At 47.1% G+C, this 19,083-nt stretch overlaps 1 protein-coding gene across 1 annotated transcript in view; it reads right to left on the minus strand.

Annotated features, from left to right (window-relative positions):
• Positions 1-19,083, minus strand: part of stx8 (syntaxin 8) — a 43,015-nt gene that overhangs the window by 16,123 nt on the left and 7,809 nt on the right. The gene's annotated exons all lie outside the window — the stretch shown is intronic.

Raw genomic sequence — 19,083 nt, forward strand, 5'->3', positions numbered from 1 at the left:
ATCCAGAAAATTGGACCTTAATAAATACAGGCATATCTGTTGCAGCCATATCTAGTTACCTGGCAATTGCTTCTTCGAATTAGTAAAGCAACCCATTTGAACTCTAAAGAACATCTATCAGAAGTGTCGAGGATGCCCTCTTGGAACGAGGACAGAGGAGCAAATGTACACGACGGCCAGTGGACAACATGCAGTCTTAGATAACGTGTTGCTCCGCAAGGCTTCAATCACAGGATTAATTAAACACTGAGTGGGCTTGTGTGCTACATCACACGATAGACCACACGGCGTCGAGCGGCAGCATAGGGAGCCAGACATGATATCACACAGCCTTAGAGCAGAGCGTACAGCTAAGACATGGCTCAGATGCAGAGGACTGGAATGCAGCGGCGTTCAGTCGCATGGTTTAAATTGTAATTCTTAAATTGCTCCGCTCTGCATTTGCATCCGCTCCAAACTGCCAGAGACGCTGCTGACTCACGCGAATACATGGCCACGGAGTAACGGCGGTTTGGGGTTTGTTTGTATGGATACTCGCCGTGATTTTGTGAATTTCCGTGTGTGTCCATGCAGCAGTGGGCGTACGTCTCTAACTCTTTCACGAATGCCAGCGCGCGTGCGTGCGATCGTGTTTGTGCGATCGTGTTTGTGCGGATGGATGTATGTGTGTTTCTGAGCATGTGTTTGTCTGAATTTGTGTGTTAGCCTGTGTGTGTGTATATGTGTAGCAGTATGTACAGTGAAACCACAGAGCGGCAACAGGATGTGCTTTGTGTTATTCTGATGTAGAATTAACTGTGTTATTCTGCTGTAGTATTAACTCTTGTTTCTGTGCTTTAATATTAAGTCTGTGTGTGTGTTATTCTGCTGTAGTATAAACTGTGTGGGCTATTCTACTGAAGTATTAACTATGTGTGTTATTTTGCTGTAGTTATCTCTGTTTAGTATTAACTACGTGTTATTCTAGGGCTGGGGGGAAGGAAGAGAGAGAGAGAGAGAGAGAGAGAGAGAGAGAGAGAGAGAGAGAGAGAGAGAGAGAGAGAGAGAGAGAGAGAGAGAGAGAGGAGAGAGAGAGAGAGAGAGAGAGAGAGAGAGAGAGAGAGAGAGAGAGAGAGAGAGAGAGAGAGAGAGAGAGAGAGAGAGAGAGAGAGAGAGAGAGAGAGAGATTAACACACCAGTGTCCCCAGTGGTGCTGCAGGGGGGGGTGCTTCCCACAACTGTTACCAATTGGCACTGGTGTGACTGTCTGACTGTGTTTAGAGGCTAGCAGTAAGTTGCCAACCAAAATACACTCACACACACACACTCCCGCCACCACCAACACACACTCACACACACGGGGAGGCATTCAGCATGATGATTCAAAGCAGGGCAATTATGGTATTTACAAGAACTTGCACAGCCTTGGACGATTTTCTGACAACTTTGTGGCCTGTTTTTTTTTCTCTCTCCGCCGCCTGGCCGATCATTGTAAACAAACGCACCCAAGAGGAGTCTGCGGGGAGTGACCATTAGTGGCGGCCGTCGATCCAAACCTCAAGGTTTAACCACTTTATAACGTGAGCACCGCCCAACGCTCACACTGCTGCCAGGTCAGAAAGAAAGAAAGAACTCTGACACAAAAAGGTTTTTACAAAACCATTTATTTCTCCAAGTGTGCTTGGAGGAAGGAAAAAACACAATGCAAGGAAAAATCGTCCGAGAACAAATGGATACCTAACAAGACGTAGGGTGGAGAGGAAGATACAAAGCCGCTTGCTACGTGCCAGCATGAGAAAACCTAGCCCTCTGTTTAGGCCCGACGTAATGGCCTTCCTTTTGGCGTTTAAATACCGCCCCGGGACCACGGATAGCTAACCTCTTTGAGCTTGGCCTGTGTCGATATTAGATTGTGTAGTGTCATCTCGTCATGTCTGACAATAAACGCCTGTGTGTGTGTGTGTGTGTGTGTGTGTGTGTGTGTGTGTGTGTGTGTGTGTGTGTGTGTGTGTGTGTGTGTGTGTGTGTGTGTGTGTGTGTGTGTGTGTGTGTGTGTGTGTGTGTGTGTGTGTCAAAGGAAACAACACGCCGTGAGGTTCCCCCCGCCTCTTCACGCGCCGACCCAAGGCCGTGGCCGCTGAACATGGAAGGCTATTGGTGCCAGATGACAAGCGTCAAGCTGTGATTTCCCTCCAAAAAGCGATGCGGTCCTGAGTGTGAACGGGCACGAGGGGAACCAGAGTAAATCCTTGTGGATCACCACATCATGAGGCTATGTACACTGTTTAAAGGATGAAACCGTGAGCATACTCTGCAGCCGTCTATTAACCGCTCATGTCACTCACACGCACTGCCGTGTCCTAAACCCGGCTGCGGGGCTAAATCCCGACTTATCGACGCCTGCTAGCAGGTGAAGAAATGTTGGAGTGATGTCTTAGCGTACCAGAGAGCTGTATACTCCGCCAAGTCACGGCCCCTCCTTCTAAAGACCACTTATTCACCCCCCCGATCCTCCGCAACAAACGCACCCCAACCCTAACCCCACAAGGAGCTTGAGGCTTCTTACAGTCCAGTGGGGAAGGCGGGAACAGGTTTTTTCCATTCCCAGTCTGTTTCGATTGTTTGTTAAAACATGGAGAACGGCAATCTGAACTATTGACAAATTTCTTCTTCTCTGTCAGTTCAAAGTGATCTCCCTTGTGGGGAGGGCAGAACAATTGATAGCCTAGCACATGCATGTGTGTACGCATGCCAAGACATCATCCGCACATCAGTCACGAGCTGACGTGATTTATATCACAATTCACAAGTGTGTGTGTGCTAAGTGTGTGTGTGTGCTAAGTGTGTGTGTGTGCTAAGTGTGTGTGTGTGCTAAGTGTGTGTGTGTGCTATGTGTGTGCTAAGTGTGTGTGCTAAGTGTGTGTGCTAAGTGTGTGTGTGTGTGTGTGTGTGTGTGTGTGTGTGTGTGTGTGTGTGTGTGTGTGTGTGTGTGTGTGTGTGTGTGTGTGTGTGTGTGTGTGTGTGTGTGTGTGTGTGTGTGTGTGTACCCATCCCGGCATCTGGGATCCCTCTCTCTCTCTGATGTGCCGGCCACATGTGTACAGATTAGTTTCACTGCTGGACGCCAAAGCCCCTGGCCCCAATGAATCCCCCCCTCCTGTCCAGTTTGACGGACAAGGGCCCTCAACACTCTCTCCTCCAGGCCCAACAAACACGAGGGGAAAGGCGGCGGTGCGTGAGAGGAAGGCCGACTGTGACTGGCGGGTGGTTCATCACCGACAGCAGAGGGCCGGTCCTCACCGACCCAGGGTTTACCCTGACCCGCCGGGTGACCTCTTCTTCACAGAGCTCTCCTTAACGCATAGCCACAATGAATTTATCTGTTACATACTACTCTATTACATCCAGGGAACAGACCCTGGATGAGAGTGTAGGGCCCCGTGCTCTCCCAGGTCCACCCATGTGTGCTGATCTATCATCAGAAACGCTGGACACTGGAGAAGGATGAAGAATGTCCCTGTCTCTGGACGGGGCTCATTTGAACGAGTGCACATCAAAGCGGGCCTCATAAATTCATGTCCAAAAAAATGAACGATTTTTACTCAGAGGCCCACAAGTTGTTTTCTTTTTCACAAACACAGACTTTCCTTATGTACCATATGTGGTCCACAGGGGCATTAGGCGGATGGCTTGCGCTGGGAATATTCTATAAGCCCGCAAGTGCACAGAAACGGACTGAAAGGGCTTTATATTGGAGTGAGCTGCGGGTTCGGCACTGGACGAGAGAGGGTTAAAGGGAGTGCTTCATTCCGGCCCCAGCCCTTTGTAGACCAAAAACACTGCAGCACAACTAGTGCTGTTTGGGGGGGATACAGTAGCCCTGTGGAGCTGAGGTCAGGACCAGATAATAAACCACACAGGGATTTGAGGAAGCGTGGGCCTCTGGAGGGGCAGTGGCAGTGCATGACTACAGCCCCGGTGACGCGTGCTGCCATGGACAGGTGGGAACCAAAACAGCAAACACGACACACTCACACACACACACACAAACACACAGTGAGTCACATCCATTGAGGGGAGTCTAACACAAACCAAACACCACATCAGCCGTGCAGAGGTCTTTGTCCATGTGTTCCCTGCTAGTCAACAGGCAGTGGCCTTGGGTCGGTGGTGTTCGCCTGCGTCTAGGCGTGCCTAGGCGTCCACCGCGAGCCATTCATAAATGACAAATTCTGCTGTTGAGTGACAAGCATAGCATGAGCTGTTTTGGGAAAGAAATATGATTTCCACCCGGTTCGCTTACACGCTTGTGTCGCATACGGGCCTGCATGCAACTGACTGCTTTTAGATCCACCTTGCCCTGATGATTACCACCGTCTGGATGCGGTAACTGCATGCACTAACTCAACAAGAGTTTCACAGTGGCACGATGAATGATTAACACCCCCGCCCCCACTCTAATAATCCATCAACCTCCATAACTCCCTCTCGCTCTCCATTACGTTACTAGACTTCCTTATGGCACCACCACACCCCTTACTCCACCCACCAACCTAAATACACACACATACACCCCCCAACAACCCCCCCCAGCCCCTCCCCAACTCCTTCTCTTTATGGCCAGGTGGTGCCGAACAATACGCCCGTGATGAGCATCAGGGTGCCAGCAGCAGGTGGTGGTGGAGGTGGTGGTGGTGGGGTTGGTGGTGGGGGTGGTGGTGGAGGTGGTGGTGGCAGGGAGACCACCCTGTCGCTGGCACGACAGGCCATGCACCATCTCACCACCACCCTGCTCTCATACAGAGGGACACCCAGGAGGGAGGCACTGACACACTGATTACATTAAAAGTATATCACATAAAAATGGCTTTGCTACAATCTATGACTCGTTGTGGCTGCTGGCCAATGTTTTTTACAGTTTCTATGCTCAATACACCACTTGGAAGTCTCAACACCTAGATTTGACAGCACATAATTATTTTCTATACTTGTGTGATTTTATTGGGGTGCATAAACGAACGACGCACTGTGGAGAAGGTGTCAAACATCGCTCAACAGGTGAATGCAGGTCCTGGGTCTACGTTTAAACCTGAATTCTTTGAAACACTAGCCAAACCAATTGATCACTTATTCGCATAGCGGTATGGTTGTGCCTCCAATGGCTTTTGGGAAAACATTTTCAAGTGGTGCAGATTTTATGAATGAATAAAAACATTAAAAACACAGCTGATTTCCCACCACCTGAGCAACCCTGTTGTCATTGAACAAATCTGAGCCCAAGAACCACACATTCCAGTAGGGGAGGCTGAGGCTTCCTGGCAATACACTGGCTGGCTACAAGCAGCGGGACTTTGATCTCCATGCCAGAACGCACATTACACTCATGTGCGTGCAGACACACACTCGACACAAAAAAATACATAAACTCACTTTCTCATAAACACACACGCACAGACACAACACACACTTCCCGGATGTGACGTGCTTCCGGCAGATGCTTGACGAAGTGTGCTAGACTGGAGAGGAGTCATCGCTATGACAACCTCGTCCTGAGATGGAGACGTTCTCCATACCGGACGACGGGGAGGAAAAACCCCGTCGGCCAGCTGCTATCGATCAGCCGAGGCGGACCCCGCCGGGACGCCGGGCCCCGGGCCCCGCGTCCCGGTGGCGGCGGCCCCGCCCCGCCCCGCCAGCGGGATGGAAACTAGTTTAGATAAGGTGGGGAGCGGTGACGCGCCGTCCCGGGAGCTGACTTTATGATGAATCACGGGACGGGGCCGTGGAGCGTCCCGTGCTCCGGGAGCGCACACGGCCGTGCACACGCAGAGTGCTTTCAGATGGCCACGGAGTTCAAAGTCTTGACGGCTGGGGTGACACCTCCGGTGGGCTGGGAGCCTATCAGCAGGTTTAACAATACGAATAACAACGATAAGAGGCGGCTGATTGGACGTCAGGCCGGCCCGGTTGGAGTCCTCTTTGAACCCTGCAGGAGAGCGTGTTTCTTCCATGCAGGTTTATGGGGACCTTAAAACAGCTGCGTGGACACCTAGACCATTGTAACACTGGCAGCCCGCTACGTAAATAGCTGGAATATATAATACTTAAGAAGTGTCATCCAACTTGATGACGGCATACTGAAAAGCATTACCAATACTTTAGGTTATTGTATGGTATGCACTCTGTTGTTCAGGCCTTTTTACCATTAAAAAAAAGTGTACGCAAAAGAATGATGTGGAACTGGGTTAATGTGCTTTTCATAAGGAAACGGTGGATAATGTGTTGTGCAAAGGAGGCCAGAATATTCTTTCGGGCTGGTAATAAGACTGAAAAGGAAAACATCCAGCCAATGAGAGAGCAGTGAGCCAAGGCTAAGCTATGTGATCTCTGGGCGTTCTGAAGGGCGTTAAACAAACAAACAAACAGCCCCATTCCTGACGTAAAAACACCACATAGCACGGTGTGAGTGACATTCAGGTCAATGGGTAGAAGCAAGGAACACACCACAGTTTCCCGTTAATGGAAAAAAGGACGACGTTGGGGTTATGTGGCCGAAGTGAAGCAGAGTACCGATCATTTTCAAAAAAAGCCCTCCCCCCCCCCCTGTCGTGGTTTATTCTGCTTATATCACAGGTACTGTCAATGATTAGATGTTAGTAACTTTCATCGATAACATGATTGTGTTATTAATGACCTGATCAGCTGATACTGTAATATTATTCCACAACGCTTTAAGCATATTGTTGTTGCGTTGTCAAGGAAACAAGTGATAGCGTTTATTGATAGCGTTTATAAGACAGTTATAGTACCACTACCACGCATCTCTGCAGAGAGTTTAAAGATCCAGATTAAAGAGACAATGCATTGTGCCACGCCCCTCTCCTCCTGATGTTTTTAACGTTTGTAGCCCAAAGATTCAGAACTGTTAAAAGGCAGGTAGAACATTTTGGACTATCTAGGATAAATGAATTACCAATATTTAACAGTGGATAACACAAATATGTAATTCGTTATTCAAGTACAGGATAGCTAGGGGGTTTGGACGACCAGCAGCATATCTCAATATCTCAACAGCAAAGTGTCTTCAAAATAATCCACAGAGGAGTAGAATATTCAATGGGAAAAAAGTTTAATTTTTATAACCATTTTATATTCAACGCAACATTACTTCGGACACCGCCAAGTCTGTTTAATTCAGACATACTGCTGAAGAAACAGATGGAGAAGAGGAAAATGGAAAAAAGACCCATCACAGAGGTTTAACAAATTGAGCTTCATGAAGTCATATGATGCTCCCGCAGGGTCAGAAGTAGGCTATCCCAAAGGGGGGGGGGGGGGGGGGGGGGGGGGAAGAGAGAGAGAGAGAGAGAGAGAGAGAGAGAGAGAGAGAGAGAGAGAGAGAGAGAGAGAGAGAGAGAGAGACACTAATTGGTAGGTGTGAAGACCGTAACGCTTGGGGATAATGTAAGCTCATGTTTCCTCTACCGCCCACTATTGGCCACACAGTGGACCTACAGGGAGGAGAAGGGGCTCTGCACAATGCATTGTCTCTGTAATCTGGACCTTTAAACTCTCTGCAGAGATGCGTGGTGGTGGTACTATAACTGTCTTATAAACGCTATCAATAATTGTTTGGTTGTCTGTAATAGCAGGCTAATTCCATCATCATTTTTGACTGCTTTTCCTATAATAATACACACAAACCATATCTTTTTGGGACTGGGGAACAATGCGATTTAGATTGGGTGCTTAGCTTGATATAAGATTTTCCTGGTTTGGCAATTTCAAATTTCTATATATTTGAATATCTTTGCCATCACCAAAATAAATGATATACGAAAAGGGAACATGACACAAATCGAGTCCCATTGTCAAAAACAAAAAATCGATCATGCTTCAGTCTTTTATGAAACATGCATCGCTCTGTCTGTGAAGCAGAGAAACATTGGATAGAGCGGAAGTGGAAGTTTAACAGAACTAGCGGACCGAAACATGGAACAATAGAGACTGAAAACACAACCAGGAGGTATGTGTTCTATTAAGCCAAGCGCTGTAACAGATGGAAAAGATTTGATAACAGATCAAAACACTTCTCTCCTTCTCTCCTTCTTCACCCTGTCTAATGTGTTCGTCTGTGCGTACGTGTGTACATAAGGATAAAGTCTGAGCCGCACTTGAAACGCATTAAAAAAATCAACATTTTACATGAAATATAAAAAGAGCTCGTTTCATTTGTTGGAGAAGCGGTGTGAAGGATTGGGGTGTTGGGAGAGGCAACTTGGGGACCCACACCTTTGTTGGGTGGTGGGTGCAGTATGGTCTGAAATGTCCACCTTCGGAGCACACAGCGCCTGTATCAAATGAACCGCTCACAAAAGCCCGACCATCTCTGCCCACGGCTTGTTCATGGAGGGCGTCCAACCTGTGACACAGTTGTTGTTTGTGTATTGTGAGTTTTATTGTGTGTTAAAAAAAATAGGACAAAAAGTGTGTTTACAGGACAAGAGTCTGCCCGGGTCTTTCGGGGAGTCTAGGGTTACCCTCGGCAACTGTACGGTGTCGTCACCTGTTGGGACAAAACCCGATAGGGATTTGGCTCTCCTTGTTCATTTTGTTATTTTTTACGAGATCTGTAACTAGACGGATGAGTCACCAGGAACAATAACACAAAACACGAGGAAACGAGCGAGGGGATGGCAGCTCGCTTTGCGCTGAGGACCGACACCTCCCCTTCGCTTCAGCGTTGATTACGTCTGAACCATACCTCAGATCAAACCTCACGTCCCAGGCTGTCTGCAGCTGGGCTCGCTCATCTGACTACATCAGTGTCATCAATATCGCACACAATGTTTAACATTGGTTGCAATAACACTTTAATAACACAATATTAAACACCCGCCTCGATTTGACACGTCCCTCTCAGAGTCCACAAACTGGCCATCCTGGATCCTTCTCCTGCGTCCGCTCTGATCAGCGGCTGCGCACGAGTCACTAGTGTCAAATTAATTCATTGGGACCATTTGTCAGTGATTTTACCACTCAGTCATTTGCCACTCACTGAATAACACTTTTTACACTGGTTACTTTAATCCTTTTTCTAACCAAACATCCTTCCATCTTTACTATCTTTAACGTTTTAAAGGGAGTTACACTCTCTGTCCGCTCAGTTCCTCTTGCCCTCCCACGTTAAAGCAAAGAGACAAACAAGCCTTGCATGCTTTCCTCACTCCGTCACATGATGCACCTGAACGGGCGAGGTACCCCGCTCCAGCATCCCTCATCGCCTGCGTGTGTTCACAGGCATGCGTTGTTCAAGCCAAACCTGATTCCCCCTCTGCCTGTTGGCCACCATGCTGGGATGAACCGGTGGTAGGAGCCAATCACAACCTCCTGAGAACATCTGCCGCACATGTGGGATGGCGCACACACACACACACACACACACACACACACACACACACACACACACACACACACCAATAGCAGGCATCTGAAGCTGCATAAGCATTGAAGTGCGCCGACACCAACATGCACCGAACATTACACACTTCTTAAAATGCCCGTCAGAAGAAGGTGCTGGGCTCCAATAGGAACCACGTGCTGGCCCGAGGCAGGAGAGGAGGAGGAGGAGATGGAGGAGGAGGAGCAGGACTAAGTCCTTCCACTCATTACGCGGGCTGACCGGGGCTCACCCTAGGCAGGGAGGAGCGCCAGGGCGAGCGGGGCGCCGCGGCCGTGCCAGCGTTTGAACGCAGCGTCCAAACCTGGAGCGGTTAGCAATTAAATAAACAACGCCGGAGATTTGTTCCCGCTGTCACGTGCCTCTGCCAGAACAGAAAAAAAGAGAACCTGCTGGGGCCGACGGTGGTGCGGTCCAAGGTGGGAACGTGGAGCCCAACGGGACGGGGACAGGCCAGGAGAAAGCCTTGCTCCTGCCCTCTCCGTCCAGCCACACGTGTGGCCCAGCTCTTCCTCACTGAGAAAGTGTCAAAAGCACTCTGTAGTACAGCAAAGCGGTTTACTAATAAACTGCAGAGGAAACACCACACAGGTTGGGCTGCTCTCCTCAAAAAGAGCAAGCAGTGGCATGGGAGCACAACACACGCACACCCACACAAACACAACAACATCAGTATGTTTGTGGAAGGAAATTATATACTATTCCCAATTAGCTCAACTTTCTTTTGTCCCATCAAGGCTTTCAGATTGCTTTAATCGATGAGAATTGCTCGAAGGAGACTTCAAAAGTAATGTTTAGACTGAGGGCAGCATAATAACGCAGCCACAGCATCAATCATAACATATTATGTGCCGACTGCTGAAGGAAGAATCATCATTTGGTCTGGCTGGCACTAGCATCATGATTCAAGACAGACGTTCTGCTGAATTTGTTGCGAGCGTGGTGCTTTACAACCATTAATGCCAGCTCAGCCCCTTTAATGTCAAATGAGACCATTTTAAGAGATTAGTGTTCACATTGTCAATGAGATAGCACAAAGAGACCCCAAAACAGGCATTTCCCAGTGTCCCCAAGAAGCCCATGCATACACCGCCCTGTCACTCATCCGTTGATTTAGAAGCAGACTGTTAGTGATATAGCTACTAATGTGTGGAAGTTAGTCAAGTTCTTCGTAAATGTGTTGAACAGCCATGTGTGTGTCACGTGCAGGACGGATGGAAAGCGGCATAATCTGACAACAAAATGAATAAAAGACAGAGGAGGCAGTAAATGGCAGACATTGAGAGAGACAACCAAAAGATGGGGGGGGGAAGAGAGAGAGAGAGAAAAAGAGAGCCAGAGAGCAAGAGCGAGAGCAAGAGAGAGAGGATCAGCAATGATAAATAGTTACAGACAAGTATGGAGTTTGAACTGCTTCACTGGTAAGATGCTAGTGATTGGCGGAACGAGGGGCTGATTATCTTCAACTGAGGTTGAGAATGATGAAGGACATTCAGCATATCAGCATCGCCTCATGTTCTGTGCACTTTTTGAATCGGGTCGATTTAGATGGGAGATGTTGTTTGTTTTTTGTTGAAATTGGCCCAGGACAGCTTGGTCCCTCCAGAAAAAGCCGCTGACTCATAGTAATTTAAGCTGAGGTGCAGGGGGGGATATTACGCATCAAGATTAGAAATGTGATTTTGGAAACCAGTGTTTCCAACACTCACGGTGTACTTGAGCGATTTCATGTTGGCGTGAAGCAACAGTAACGGGGCCAGCCCGATGCGGTCCGTTCTCGTTAACGACCGAATTATGAAACCCATTCCATTTGTGTGTTGCCAAAACAGCCTGTGTTTAGTCTGTCATCTCAGTGAAATTCACCAACAAATGACCTCACTAAGATCATCAATTTAGTAATTAATGTGCCAGCGCTCATAGCCTTTAAAACTGATTATATCACTGGTGGCATGAAAAGTAGGAGTAAATACATTGCAAACATGGCATGTGACCTACATGTGTTTTCAACATTGCCAATGTCTCTGCTTCTGTTTTGCTTTGCTGAACAGGTAGCCACAGTTGACATAATAACCACACAGCTTTTTTTCGCAGAATTGTTTGGCTTCCTCATGTCAGGGATTGTCCTATATGAATGCGCTTTACTCCCGAACACATGCGTCACTGAATCTATCAATTAAACGGATATGTTAATGTCGAAAGAACTTTCACTTCTAGTTTCACTAGAGGAAAACATTCAAAATCGTTAATGCTCCATTTTGAAAAATATGCTTTTCGTGAAAACAGCACGTCACTGTGTATTAAATTATTTTTATATTTGCAAAACTAATTCACGATCACATGTATACTCGATGGGAACAAGTCTCACTAAATGCAGAAAAGGAATTACCATATTCCTGGAATTGTGTTTCCCCGCATTCGAGAACTATTGAATGGAGAACAGCAAAGGCTATGAAAACGTTGTACAACTTGTGATGCCTCACAGTGCGGCCAACATGCCTTAATGCAATGTGTTTGGCAGTCCAGAAATGTGCTACACCGGCAATGACTGCATCCCAGAGCAGGCCTGATGTTCTTAACATATGGGCACTCCTTAATCATTGCCAGGTATGACCACTTTCTCTCCATTGTCACTAAATAACATGCGAGTGTGACGGGAGAATGACCCGCTGGCCTCCAGCCACCCAGCCGGCGAGGCAGCATGAGGAAACATTTAGACCTCATTGTTTCGCATGGCCCTCTTCATAGGAACCCAGGACAGGCACGCTGGGTCCACGGAGACCCACATGTTCAGCGCCTTAAGACCTCAACATCCAACACCAATCGCCAGGTTGAGGGCGACCCTTCGCAAAAAAAAAGCAGATTGACATCGAAAAGAAAAGGCAACTTCATAATCTACAATCGGTCCTGGAAACCATGGCAACACTTGCCCTCTGTTTGGCCCAGTAACCCAGATCCCAACGCTCACGGCTCTACGAGCGCTCCCCCCCCCTGAAACCGATCTGATACATGCACGCTCATTTATATCATATACAAAAACAAAAGTAAAAGTTAGATCCAAGACAACAAAGCGATCCAGACGTTGGGCCGAGCTGGGGCTGGTGAGGGAACCTTGGTAGGAAGTGATTGATGAAACCACCTTCACATGGTTTTGTTTAGAGCCTGAACATGCTAATTTCTTGGCGGTGCCGACACAGGACCATTCATCACAGGCCAGTCACCAGCGGTGACCCTAGTCGCTCGTGTCATTGTTGGACCCCCCCACCCACCACCCCCTCCCCGCCCCCAGTCTTCTTCACCACTTGGGACTGCGTGACAACTATCCAGGCCACAGACAAAGATGGATGCCGGGATAGATAGATGGGGAGTGTGGGGGTGAGACTGAGAGCTCATGATTGATGGCTCGGCTCTGGAGGGTTGCGGGGCCACAGAGAGTAGGCACCGCGCGACGAGAGCAATCCCCTCGCCTTTCACTCACATTATTGTCATTCCAGCGCTGAGCTACTGCTTTTACCAATGGCTTGCTCTAGCTCCACAGAGCTGTACTCCATAGGGCCACCACATCTACTCAGGGCTGGGCTGGCTCCAAAGACCCCCTCTCCTGTTAAGGTGTGGAGTTAGCAAAGAAAAGCTTACTTTGTAGGATCCCGTTTCTTAGAGACAATTTAGTAAATCCAGTCCGTGGGTTGGACTACACACGGCAGGGCTGGTGCTAGTGTATAGGAGCTGGTCTGAAATCAGTCCATCAGCCACTGTTCTCGCCTGCCTGACCCAAGGAGCACTTCACCTCCGCAGTCGGGTATTCGTCTGAGTCATGCAACAAAGCAACAAAATCTTTCTCCTAGAGGACTGTAAACATTAACATGAATGTTAAACATAATCACCCTCGCTTAACTGTGAAAATCCGATTAGCTCGCAGGAAGTAACCAAATACGGGCACACAGAGTAATAATTCATGCTAATTAAACACAAAATGTAGGCCGGTATAGGAGGCATGGAATAATCATACATCATTATTTCTCTCTGCAACAATTCATTAAGATCATACAAAGAACAGAGCGGTAGAGTTTGGCACGCGTGTGAGCTAAACGCTCCCTGACTTACAGTCCTCGATAAATAAATCACTGAGTCACACAAGACGCCGCTCTCGTTCACGGCTCATTGCACGCCTGACGTTCCTCCGATGACAACGCTCTTACGGCCATCACATCTCAGCCCCGCACGTCCACGCCTCCTGGAGAGCCCAGCGCCCCGCCGGCCGCCCCTTGCTGCCCGGCCGAGCGAATCAAACAAACAGTAAAACAATCTGCCGCTGTTTTACCACAAGCCACCTTGTAAATAAACCCCCTGTAATGATGGCACTCGGGGGGGGGGGGAGGCGTCCATCATTACAGCGGTTTATTTACCTACCGAGAAGTCTGTAGAACCGAGCAGCATGTTCGGTCCCCCCCCCCCCAAGCTCTTCTGGACAACAGCGGAATCAAGGACCTTATTATTAGCTGGAAATCAAAGAGCCCATTACACAGTCGTTGCCTGTCTTTATTCCCCTGGCCTGGTGGGTGATCCAGCAGAGAAACGACCCTCGGTTTACCTGATGATTAACCCAGACAACTTAGACGAGGGAGGCAGGGTTACTGGGTGGCTTAAGGGCTGGACCCACCTACAAAACAATCCAGAGGACTGGATGATGTAGAAGTGTTTTCAATTAAAACAAGACCTGATTGAGAACGGGGCTCATCTCCCTTAAGGGTGTAAAAGCAACAAACTTGAAATTTAACACATCTTGCTCACAAGCTGAATGATCTGCGACGACATGAGGGGGAAAGAGAAGAGTTTGATTAAAATCTCAAAGCCAAAGAAGTTATATTATGCAGAGAAAACAGGACCGGACATTGAAAAAAGAGACATGTGTGAACATAAGCTATCTCTGAAGGCTGGGAGAGGAGATACAGAAGAAGCGGAAGGTTTGTGCGTGGTGAACTCTGAAGGCCAAGGTTAGCTAAGCTGGAAACTCGTGTTGCCGAAATAACATCAAGCAGCACGAGAGTGGATGGAAAACGGATGAACTCATCATCCATGCATTTGATTGGCCTGACTCCATTACGCCCAGTCTCAAGAATTTAACTAGACGCTGGAGATAGGCAGACACAGAGCCGTTCAGAAATGGATTACTAGAGGGTGCGTGTCTGTACATACACATTGCTTTCAAACTCAAGCTCTTAGCAAATGCTTAAGGCTAACGTTTTGTTTTATGATTGTCACTCAAAAACCAAAGCCACACTGTAGGCTGATCTCATCGTTCAAGGCCCCAATCTCAGAAACATCAACACTAATGAAGTCAAACATTGTGGAGCTCTGAGGGGGAAAACTTCTCTGAAGTTTTCAGCTTTACTTAGTGGGCACTGGGACATTTTCTGCTACACTGAATTTGGAGATGGAAATAAGACCACTTTTTGGTCACATAATCTTAAATATATGACTAAAATTTACGATAGCCCAGCTCATAAAAAAGTGAACAGCCAAGTTGTTCAGTTTAACCTGGCCAGTAGGATGTAAGAGAGAATATCTGCCCCGGGAGGAATTCTACAATTTATACGGCAGATTTTAAAGCTGCAGTATGAACTGCGCAACTGAACAGCCTCCCCTATCCCCTCCCTTTCAAACAATGTATAACAATCTAAGGTGGCCTGTACTGCTCTTTGAGCCGACAGTAGATATTACAAAATTATGTTGTTGTTTTTCCTTTAAATGCTTCCTCTCTCTCACGGTTTGGCTGTTCTGGGCTACTGTAGAAACATGGGGGACTCATAGAAGAGGACCCACTCTTCTATGAACACCTTAGAATAAGGGCTCATTCTAAGGTAACAAAAACACAATGATTCTCATGATTTTCATGACATTATACAGTATCTAAAAATTATGAATATCATATTTCATTTCGCCAAAGTCCGTTTCACTAGATCCCGCAACGTTTTGAACACTGCACTTTTAAAGTCTCAAAGAATACTCCAAGTTGTACAGTATTTTTCCTTCAAACTGACTTTTTTTGCACCAGTCAAGGCCTGGATGGGGGCTTTGGGTTCAACTCCCCTGAGGGGAGGGTCAAGGGTCTCGGTTGACCTGGCCATGGATTGTTACCTGAAAAGGACATGACTACAACCTCCCTTTGCGTGGGTCACGGCCTGTGTCTGAGAGGACCCACCGAGAGCTTAGTGTATTTATAGGGAAACACATCGCTGCAGCAGAGTAATCATGAGGGGAACAGAATACAAACCATAAATGTCTGAAAGACTCATCGCCAAGGTGACACGCCAATTCGACGAGAGCCCGGCTTTTCGCCTGAGCTCCAAAACTTGAATCCATTTCCCGCTGCCCCCTCCAAAGCATTAAACTATCCTGTTACTTTTTACCTTGTCGATTTTGTCATTTAATACAAGGAAGAAATGCAGCACCTACAAAATTGTCCAAAGCAATGACACAGGTAATATAAGTACAAGTACACTGATGGAAAACATCAAAATGGCATGTTATGCTTTTTCTCCATTGCAAATAATCAGAGGTTGTAGACTGAATGTAGCCTGCTGAGTGTTTTCAGTACAATAATGACAGAACTTTTCTTCCTGAACAAGGATTTGTCCACCTATACAGATGTTTGCGCGTGTGAGTACATCTAACAAAAAATTAATAAAGTATCAAAGGTGTTCAATAAATTTTAATTTGGTGAGTTTAAATCTGGGAGTAGTAGTTCATATGAATTCCTAAAACATAAGAACAAATATGTGTCCTTTGGTATATTTGGACACATATTTACCCCCACTGTTTCCTTCACTAGGGGGACATATAATGAGCCGTAAGACCACTCAAACCTCTGAGGTGCACTGAAACTATGACTTTAGGCAGGGTTTGATTTTACAGTCCTGAAACTCCATTCGAAGGCCTAGGAGAACCCTAGAATCCAACGCAGCTCCTATCATTAAATCAGTTCTATCACACACAGATGAGCTTCTCAGGGCCATGGAAGAGGGAGAAGGAGGAGAAGTTGAAGAAACCCAGCAGAGGGACGGAACACTGCGGGCCCAGTGATTCATTGCCAGGTTTCAGCGGGCCTCATGCACCTTGAGCCTTGCTGTACATTTGGAAAGAGATCCGGCAAATGCTGTGACATTTGGGGTTTGTTCCACAAGGAAATTCCTGTGACACTTGCTCCACCACCTCTGCTCTTCAGCTCTAGGGACTCACTAACTTTCGGAGTACACCAAAAGTATTCGATAATATAATATAATTTACTGTGATTGCTTTTTTAGAATGCGAGTGGAATGGTGTAATGGCTCTTAAAAGATTTTGCACGGTTTCGGTTTCAACACATGGAGCTTGTACACTCAGTACACACTCAAAGGAGATGTCCAGAAACCCAGGTTTCCCATCAATGTCAGGTGCACTGTAAGGGGACATGGTGCTTATCTGTGAGCGGCTGAGACATTTGCCCTGTGGTTTCAGCACAGCAGATCCCATTCTCAGTTACAGTTCGGCGTTCACTTTCATGTTATTGGAAACACTGACGCAGAGTAGAGTTAGAGCAGTGAGACGATAAAGCAGTTGTAGTTCAATAGGAAATAGGAGAGCAGGCTAAAACAACACCCGCGGTCTCTCTCCCTCTTTATTTCCAACCCTCTCTTGACACAGAGTCACTCTTTGAGAGATAAATCAGTGCTAAGAAAAATCAACAAAACATCTGGCATTCCTTCCCAGCAAAAGGAAATTCTTTGTATCCCCTCCAAGGTCAATGGATTATACAACTTTGTCTCCTTCTGCATTTGTTTGGGCACATCTGCACGGAAAGCATATTACAGGATATTGCAACGCCTTTTGCTCCCAGGTCAAGACTGGGGGAAATACAGTGTGAGTCACAGCTGTCTGAGCTGTAGGTGTCTGACTAAACTCCAGATGGATGATTGATTTTCAGATTGGCCGCTTCAATTCATCCCACTTCAATGGAGATTTCACAGGTCCTCGTACAGTCAACATAATAATAATAAAACTAAACAAAAGAACCCACCAGTAATGACTCCGTTGGGAGTGAATAAAGACCTAAATCTGAGACCTCTGGCCTCCCCTCTCCAGATGGAGGACCTCAGCTGTACAGGGTTTGGCTTTCCTTACCTTTTCTTCACAGGAAGTACCACTGGTTTCACTTTAGGCCTAGGAAAGAAAAGTGGACTTCGGCCTGATAGCCAATCACTACCAGAAAGAACACGACTAGTAAGCAGGAACTAGGGGACCCACTGACCCTCAAGGCTTTCAAGATCTGGTCGGTTGGTCGATTGGTTGTTAGAATATGCACCCGTTTGACCAAATTCCCATTGTTCAGTCAATCAACGGTGGTGCTTTCATAAAGAAAATAACATTAATTATGAATAATAATTATACTCACAGCTTCGTCGTTTTTTTAAATAATTGTATGGTTGGTTTAAAAGACTATAGGACAGCGGTGTTGCAGCATTTTGTTAAAAAGGCTGACAAAAAAATATGTAGGAATATCATCCAAAAGCTTTTAGAATGATAACTTGTGTTTTTCAACTTTGGTGACAAACACTCAACACTTTTAAAAAGTCTTCATGCAAAAGAATATGGCTATAGCAAGGGTGTTAAAATCCACACTGAAAGGCCCTGGTTTCAATCCCCAAAATCCACAGCCTACCTGTACGGATCAATGAGATAACTAAGCTATCCCATTTTACCAACTGATTTGTGTCTCTTGAATAGAACATCCACAGATACACCTGTGTCATGGCAATCCAACGAAAATCACAACGCAACAATGCAAACAGATACCAGCAGGACTGAACTCGTGTCGGGTCAGCATGTGTGCAACCGCATCATGCTTCCCGACACGGCAGCAAAGATTCCACTATTTCCAGAAATGTCTTAGACAACATGTATATCCTTCCTTATCGACCGCCGCAGCTGCTCTCTGTTTTACACACCGCGTCAAATGGGCTCATGTGTATGGAACTTAGCAACTCTTTGCTCACGACGCTACGTGTCTGTGTGTGAGAGAGACGCGGTAATCCTATCGGTGTGCAGACAACGACTTAAACCAAGCACATAAACCATTCTGCCTACGCTGCCAACAAGCTAGGATAATGGCTGTGAAAGAGGAGGGTGGAGCGAGTGACAGCTGAAACACTGAAACGCGCAGTCTTGACATATCACTGGCAAACGTCAGCTATCTGTGAACCCCCTTCAGCTATCTGTGTGTGACCCGGAGCGTGGCCTATTGATCGTCTAAAGCGTCCTGGTAGTGACCCATTAAAGTATCCCATTGTTGTGTGGCTGACAGACGATCCCCCCAGAACCTCCAGTGTCTCAGGTACCACCTGTCTAAGGGGAGAGGGAAAACAGAACACCAAAAGGAACATCAATGTGGAGTGATATATTGAGCCCGGCCCGGCCTGTAGAGAGGGCGCTGGCGTTATTTATGGGCTGATGAGAAGCATTTAGCCAGGAATAACTCCAATGTACCATTAGCTTAGCCCAGATCTGGTTCCAAAGCAGCTCACTCTGGAGGGCTCTGAGTCTGCGCCAGGCATTAAAGCAACGGGGGGGGGGCTCTCACAGAGTTATGGCGTGAACTCCGATGCGCCTTC

The sequence above is a fragment of the Gadus chalcogrammus genome, chromosome 3 (assembly GCF_026213295.1).
Source record: "Gadus chalcogrammus isolate NIFS_2021 chromosome 3, NIFS_Gcha_1.0, whole genome shotgun sequence".
In the NCBI taxonomy this organism is placed as follows: domain Eukaryota; kingdom Metazoa; phylum Chordata; class Actinopteri; order Gadiformes; family Gadidae; genus Gadus; species Gadus chalcogrammus.